At 39.2% G+C, this 7,743-nt stretch overlaps 1 pseudogene; it reads left to right on the top strand.

Annotated features, from left to right (window-relative positions):
* The first annotated feature begins 65 nt into the window (after nt 1–65).
* LOC128096598 (T-complex protein 1 subunit gamma-like) lies at nt 66–6,853 on the top strand (annotated as a pseudogene).
* Nucleotides 6,854–7,743: the final 890 nt, after the last annotated feature.

The following is a 7,743-nucleotide window of genomic DNA, read 5'->3' as shown; positions in this document are numbered from 1 at the left end:
GGAAGGAAGGAAGGAAGGAAGGAAGGAAGGAAGGAAGGAAGGAAAATACAAAAGTCCTTGAAAATTACAAGATCTTATGACAAGACAAATTAGTAGTGAAGACTAAATGGTATAAATTTGGCAAACTAGGTTTAGGTTTCTTTTGCAATTTATTGCTTTGGTTTATAAATCAGATTTTTATTAAAATATGTGACTTTGCTAATTTATTTTTCCTATGGGTATTCTTTACCACACATGCAACATACTGGGCAAATACTGAGTCTAAAACCTCAGCAATAACTGAATTCTAGACCCAGGTACAATGTTGACTAAATAAATGACGTATAAATCAGATAATTTTTCCTTAGCATAGGAATTATAATACCAGTTGTACTTTCCTTGTGAAGATTTTTAATTTAATTTTTATGTTTTTGAGAATATCATGCATGAGAACTATATTTACATCATTTGTCCCTTCAGACTTCTCCCCAACTCTTTTAATGCCCCTTACTCCCTTTCAAATTCATGATCTCTTCTTTATTACTGTAGCATATGAAACTCAGTATATATATAAATGTGAATATATAAAACATACTGATACATATATATTTATATTGTATATGCACAATACATTTGTACTGTATTCCAAAAATAAAAACAGCATGTTATTGGCTCAAAAACATCATTGTTGATCAATGGAATCAAATTGAAGGTCCAGACACATCCACACACCTATAGACACTTGATTTTTAGGAAAGAAGTCAGCAACACATATTGGAGAACTTGAATAAATAGTGCTAGTCAAACGGGATGTCTGCATGCAGAGCAATGACAATAGATACATACTATAACCTTGCACAAAACTCAACTCCCTGTGGATCAAACTCATCAACATAAAACCACATATACTGAACCTAATAGAAAAAAATGGGGAATTGCTGTGGGATGTTCTGTATGGCAAATGTGTTGCTAATTAGTCAATAATTAAAACACTGATTGGCCATTGGCTAGGCAGGAAGTGTAGGCGGGACAAGGAGGAGAATAGAGCTGGGAAGTAGAAGGCTGAGTCAGAGAGACACTGCCAGCCGCCACGATGAGAAACAGCATGTGAAGATGCCAGTAAGCCATGAGCCATGTGGCAAGGTATAGATTAATGGAAATGGATTAATTTAAGCTGTAAGAACAGTTAGCAAGAAGCCTGCCACAGCCATACAGTTTGTAACCAATATAAGTCTCTGTGTTTACTTGGTCGGGTCTGAGCGGCTGTGGGACTGGCAGGTGAGAGAGATTTGTCCTGACTGTGGGCCAGGAAGGAAAACTCAAGCTACAAATGATGTCCAACGTGGTGGCAAGAGTTTCTACCTAAAAACTGAGAAAAAAGATTCTAAAACGGAGCTAAAAACAGCTTCCTAATTGTCTCTCTCAAATGAGTGGCACCTGTGGTTTGAGCTACTGGTGGGTTCCTAGTATGTGTGCTCAACCTGCCCTATGGCGGGTATGAGGCCTCTGCAAGGGGCACATTAAGCTGCAAGGTGGATTTAGACTTTGCTAGTACAAAACAAAAAAAAGAGGTTTCTGGGCTACAAGCTGCTTGGATAAAAGCATAGACCCAAGATAGCTCCCAGAACTGGCGGTAAAGTACCAGGGCCATGTTGGGAAGCTGAGGTGGGCGGAGCCAGCATCCACAGCTGGTGCAGTTTAAACAACAGATTTACAATAACACAGATTCAGATGTAATAGTTTACAATGTGTGTAAAATATACGTAGGCTTGAAAGAGACAAAAAAAGGTGATATATACAGTTATAGAAACAAATACATAGTTTTAAAAAATAAAGTCTTTAAAGAGACAGTAAAATTAATATAAAAAATAAGCCACGTAAAGATGAATATTACACAGAGAATCTGGATTGTGTTGTCTTTGGGATTTTTAACTGCAGAAAAACATTTGATTGTAAAAGCTGTTGAGTTATGCCAAAATGTATATTCTAAAGGTACCTTGACTTCAAAATTTTGATATAAGGATATGTTGCTTTGGAAAAGAGTCTCTTTTGTTCCCACAGAAAGCCAAAGGCTATGGATTTGTTCCAGATTAAGATACATCAGGTTTGACCAGCCAAGACCCCCTGAAAGGTCTCCGATGACACCATGGCCCAGATGATCCAACATCCAGAATGGTTTCAAGGCAACTGGCTCAGACAATACAGCCTCACGGACTACTCCATGATCCTAAATTTTTTTTTGTGTCCCCATAAGATACAGCGCGCCCCTCCAGCAGGAAGTAGTAAGAGAAGCTATGCCCAAATTCCCAAATTATATGTAATTTTACTTTGTTAAGGTTACAAACTTCCTTTTTGAAAAAAAAAAGGGGGAAGTGCTGTGGGATGTTTTGTATGGCAAATGTGTTGCTAATTAGTCAATAAATAAAACACTGATTGGCCATTGGCTAGGCAGGAAGTGTAGGCGGGACAAGGAGGAGAATAAAGCTGGGAAGTGGAAGGCTGAGTCAGAGAGACACTGCCAGCCACCAAGATGGCAAACAGCATGTGAAGATGCCGGTAAGCCACGAGCCATGTGGCAAGGTATAGATCAATGGAAATGGATTAATTTAAGCTGTAAGAACAGTTAGCAAGAAGCCTGCCACGGCCATACAGTTTGTAACCAAAATAAGTCTCTGTGTTTACTTGGTCGGGTCTGAGCGGCTGTGGGACTGGCAGGTGAGAGAGATTTGTCCTGACTGTGGTCCAGGCAGGAAAACTCAAGCAACAGGGAATAGTCTTGAGCTCATCAGCACGAGAAAGAACTTTCTGAACAGAACACCAATAACAAGTCACTAAAAACAAGAATTAATAAATGGAACCAAATGGAACTGAAAAGTGTCTGTTTGGCAAAGGACACTATCACTGGGACAAAGTCACAACCTATAGAATGGGAAAAGATTTTTACTAACTACACACACAGTAGATGGATAATATTTAAAATACATAAAGAACTAAAAAAACTGAACATCAAGAAAACAATTAACTCAGCTAAAAATGGAGTATAGATCTACACAGAGAATTCTCAAAAGTGGAAATACAACCTCCACTTCAGGATGCCTTTATCTTGTACCCACCCTTCCTAATCCTCAGTCCCCCAAAGAGCAGGATCAAGGAACTCTGCACAAAGCTTAGTTCACACCACAAAAGTTTGCTTAAATGAAAAAAATCATCTGCCTTTTTGACTCTCATATTCTCAAAGACAGATGGAACATGGCTTCTGTGATCTACTCAACTAGGGTTAAGGCTTTCGAGGATCTGACTATGACTTCAGAGGCAAAGAAAATTGCCTAAGGGGATGTGAGAGTCTCCATCTTCTGGTGTCCCATCAGGTAAACCTTGTTACTGTAGTGATTTTAATTCAAACACCAGGAAGATGCTTCATAAAAGCCACAGCATGAATGATAGCACAGGTGGTGGCCTCATCCATGGGATTCCTGCTAACTCAGTTAGTAATAATCCTTATCTGAACTATATTTCCAGCTACAAGACTCAAATAAGCTTTACATAAGGGAAATCTTCACAAGTCTGATGACTCCAATTCCCTAATCATGACTCCAATTCCCTAATCAGGATTTAGTAAGTTACCTATAATTTTTATGTCTTTCTCCTCATTATTTTACACGTTCCTTGGAATCCATCTTAACATATCCCTTATGTTCCTTGTGCTCTCTAAATACTAAACACATCTCAGTATTGTCAACTGGCTTGCCACAAAAATAATACAAAACACACTTTACCTGTCAGTCCTCTTAATAATTATACCAAGTCTTCCCTTGATCTCATAATCCCTGAAACATTAATTTATCATTGATTTGGCTTACTATAAAATTAAGCAAAACATTAGATTTCAGATCAAGTAAAAAAAGGCTACAAATGCTTACTTACAAGAACATATAAAAGAAGCAATAGGCCATACAGGCTGATATGCACAGAATACCACAATGGAGAGTGTAAAAGTCAAGAGATCATGGGGATCCAAACTCCAACAGATACATCTATATCCTAGCTCCTACATCAATAGCTCCAGAAATATTGTGGGAGATGGGTCAGAAGAAGGTGAGTGCCAGAATACCAGGAAGTGTGCTATGAAACAGTTTCTTCTAGAAATGGCTACATAAACAAGACCAGAACAATGAACATGTTGATAGGAATGTGGGAAATTTTGAAAGAGTTCCACGTGTAGACACAGAATTAGGCTCAATCAAGGAAGAACTCACTAACTGTTCATCCAACACAAATTGGTCAGCCCTTCTCATGGCTATTCCTGGTTGCCAATTTTGGAATCCCCCAAAGAATATACCAGTGAAGGAATGAACTTGCCAGTGAGAGTGAGAATAAGAAGACAAAGAGCAAAGATAACAGAGTTTCCTTCTTCCATGTTCTTTATACAGGCTGCCACCAGCTAAGATGTAAGGTTGATTCTCAAACCTCAAAACTTCTGAGTTTAGGTGAGGCTTCCCACTTCAAATGATTCAATCAAGAAAATTCCCTCACAAGAAAAATCACAGCCTCTTCTGTTTTAGTTAATCAAACATGTTTTTTCATCTTTCTTTTGTTTTTTTGTTTAGTTTTTTTTTAGACAGGGTTTCTCTGCTTAGCATTGGAGCCTATCTTGGAACTCACTCTGTAGACCTGGCTAGCCTCGAACTTATAGAGTTCTGCCTGCCTGTGCCTACTGAATGCTAGGACTAAAGGTATTTGCACCTCTGTCTTGCTTCCCCATGTATTAAAAAAAAAAAACAGAAAGGAGAGTGGGTAAGGAGAGGGGATGAATCTCAAAGAAATTGTATTTGAGGTAAATTTGATAAAAATTAGTTGAACACATTCTCAAGAATTATTAAGAATTTTTTAATATTGATATTTGTTAAAATCACAGATTGATATCATTAATTGTTAAATTACAAAATGAAAAGTGGAGATTTCTATATTAGTCCTGAGGAGGCAGTATTTTCTTCATGGTTCTTTCAACTGGAAGGTTCTGCCTGCGCCCCCAGCTCTGGGTACTGGGCTCTGCATCATGCCAACATGATGGACCACAGTCCAGTGCTCATGCTCAATCAAAATACCAAACATGAATCTGGAAGAAAAGTTCAATCTGGAAATATCAATGCTGATAAGATAATTGCAGACATCATCCAGACATGTTTGGAACCTAAATCTATGATGAAGATGTTTTTGGATCCAATGGGAGGCATGGTGATGACCAATGATGGCAATACCATTCTTTGAGAGATTCAAGTCCAGCATCCAACAGCCAATTCCATGATTGAAATTAGAAGGGCCCAGGATAAAGAGGTTGGAGATGGAACCACATCAGTAATTATTCTTACAGGAGAAATGCTGTCTGTGGCTGAGCACTTTCTAGAGCAGCAGATGCACCCAACAGTGGTGATCAGTGCTTACCACATGACACTGGATGATATGATCAGCACTCTGAATAAAATCAGTACCCCATTGATGTCAATAACCATGATATAGTGCTGAACATCATCAATATCTCTATTACTACAAAAGTCATCAGACAATGGTCTTCTTTGTAATGCAATATAGCCCTAGATGCTGTCGAGACTATGCAGTTTGAAGAGAATGTCGTAAAGGAAATTGACATGAAGAAGTATGCAAGAGTGGAAAAAAATCACTGAGGTCAATATTGAAGACTTGTGTGTCTGACATGGGGTCATGATTAACAAGGATGTGACCCATTCACATATGCACCACTATATCAAGAACCCTAAGTTTGTGCTACTAGATTCTTCTCTGGAATACAAGAAAGGAGAAAGCCAGACTGACATTGAGATTACACGAAAGGAGCATTTCCCATGAATCCTGCAAATGAAAGAAGAGTACATCCAGCAGTTGTGTGAGAACATTATCCAGATGAAACCTGACATGGTCATCTCAGAGAAGGGCATTTCAGATTTAGCTCAGCACCACCTCATTTGGGCCAATGTCACCGCCATTGGCAGAGTATAGAAGACAGACAATAATTGCATTGCTGGAGCCTGTGGAGCATGGATAGTAAGCCCATCAGAGGAACTGAGAGAAGAAGATGATGGTATAGGCACAGGCCTATTGGAAATCAAGAAAACTGGAGATGAATACTTCACATTCCTCACTGAGTGCAAAGACACAAAGCCTGCACCATTCTTCTTAGAGGAGCCACCTCGGGTATACTGTCAGAAGTAGAAAGCAACCTCTAGGACGCAAAGTAAGTTTGCCAAAACATTCTGGACCCTCAGTTGGTACCTGGTCATGGAGCCTCAGAGATGGCTGTGGCCCATGCCTTGAAAGAAAACTTTAAGGCCATGACTGATGTGGAACAATGACCATATAGAACTGTGGTCCAAGCCTTAGAGGTTATCCTTGTACCTTGATCTAGAATTTTGGGGCCAGTACCATGCATTTACTTACCTCCCTTCGGGTCAAGCACACACAGGAGAGTTGTGATTCCTGGGGTAGGAATGGTGAGACTGGTTCCTCAAGGGACATGAAAGAGCTGGGTATATGGGAGTCGTTGCCTGTGAAGCTACAAATGTACAAAACCACAGTGGAAAGGGCAGTTCTGCCTCTGCAGATTGATGACATGTCTCTGGCTAAAAGAAGAAGTGCTGGCAATGTAGTTCTCCAGATGCTGGCCAGGAGTGAGTGGTGAGCAAGGTGACTTCAATGTGCAGAACCAGCAATCTCTGCATTTCCTGAGCCAGAGTTCCAGGAACACTGTGGACATCTTTGTTTGCAAAGGATCAAGTTGAGGGGCAGCCCGAAGTCTGTCCCATTTCAGTTTCTAAAAAGCACTGACATGTATCCCTTCTCTGTTGTATCCTTTCCATTTAGTTTGCTTCCAATAATTAAATCTAAGACATTTGATAGAAAAAAAAACAAAACAAAAGGAAAAGCCAAAATATAAGTATACCACAAAGTATTTAGATATAGCGAAGTGTTGTAGCAGAATTACTCTGTATTTTTTAGACAAGTTCCTATTGTATGTCCTAGGCAGGCCTTGAAGTAAAACTCCTCCTGCTTCCACAGCCCATTCCCTAGGACACTAAGATTAAAGGTGTGAGCTACCACACCCAGCTAAACAGGAACTCAGGAAACCTTGTTTTGCAGATTTGATTGTGGATACTGGTCATAGATTTAATACAATCTTTCATCCATTTAGAATACTGCTATTTATAGGAGCTCCCCTACAGCAAGCATTATGTGGGCTCACCTACAAAAGCAACATGGGAGGAAGTGGGCATGGTCTTTAGAGAGTATATAAGGACAATCTAGGGGCCAGCCAGGTTCATTCTTCTCTAGACCAGACAGAGTGTGTTTCTGTAACTTCTGGCTCCTAGACTACTAGATCTATCACCACCATACATTGAGTATCATACCCCAGAGCTGAGCTAATATTGTATCTCCACTAAAAAGTGCTGAGGCCAGAGACAATTCCTTGGGTGAGTGTACAATTAACAGGTGCAATGTCATTGATATTTCCTAATTTTAATTTATTACCAAACTAAGGTTTCTGCTTAAAAATGCTTAATATGTTGCTATTTATCAAAAGAGATTCTACTCCCATTTGGTCATCTTTCTTCATAAATATACTGTGAATTGCAGCTGTATATAATTTTACTTTATACATATACAGTCTTTCATTGCTCTGAAGTTCTACTACTCAATTTTGATGTTTCTCTAAATTCTAAAACATTTTTAGAGTGTTTCTGATGTACTTCATAC

Source organism: Peromyscus californicus, unplaced genomic scaffold, assembly GCF_007827085.1.
Source record: "Peromyscus californicus insignis strain IS unplaced genomic scaffold, ASM782708v3 Scaffold_11__1_contigs__length_118956290, whole genome shotgun sequence".
NCBI lineage: Eukaryota > Metazoa > Chordata > Mammalia > Rodentia > Cricetidae > Peromyscus > Peromyscus californicus.
This window is presented reverse-complemented; position numbering and strand designations above follow the sequence as displayed.